This window comes from Mandrillus leucophaeus, unplaced genomic scaffold (assembly GCF_000951045.1).
Source record: "Mandrillus leucophaeus isolate KB7577 unplaced genomic scaffold, Mleu.le_1.0 Scaffold207, whole genome shotgun sequence".
Taxonomy (NCBI): Eukaryota; Metazoa; Chordata; class Mammalia; order Primates; family Cercopithecidae; genus Mandrillus; species Mandrillus leucophaeus.
Window position 1 is genome coordinate 3788274 of NW_012102110.1, and position 561 is coordinate 3788834.

The following is a 561-nucleotide window of genomic DNA, read 5'->3' on the forward strand; positions in this document are numbered from 1 at the left end:
CATGGGCAAGGACTTCATGACTAAAACACCAAAAGCAATGGCAACAAAAGTCAAAATTGACAAATGGGATCTAATTAAACTAAAGAGCTTCTGCATGGCAAAAGAAACTACCATCAGAGTGACCAGGCAACCTACAGAATGGGAGAAAATTTTGCAATCTACCTATCTGACAAAGGGCTAATATCCAGAATCTACAAAGAACTCAAATTTACAAGGAAAAAACCCCATCAAAAAGTTAGCAAAGGACATGAGCAGACACTTCTCAAAAGAAGACATTTGTGCAGCCAACAGACACATGAAAAAATGCTCATCATCATTGGTGATCAGAGAAATGCAAATCAAAACCATGATGAGATACCATCTCATGCCAGTTAGAATGGCAATCATTAAAAAGTCAGGAAATAACAGATGCTGGAGAGGATGTGGAGAAATAGGAAGTCTTTTACACTGTTGGTGGGAGCATAAATTAGTTCAACCATTGTGGAAAACAGAGTGACGATTCCTCAAAGATCTAGAACTAGAATTACTATTTGACCCAGTGATCCCATTACTGGGTGTATA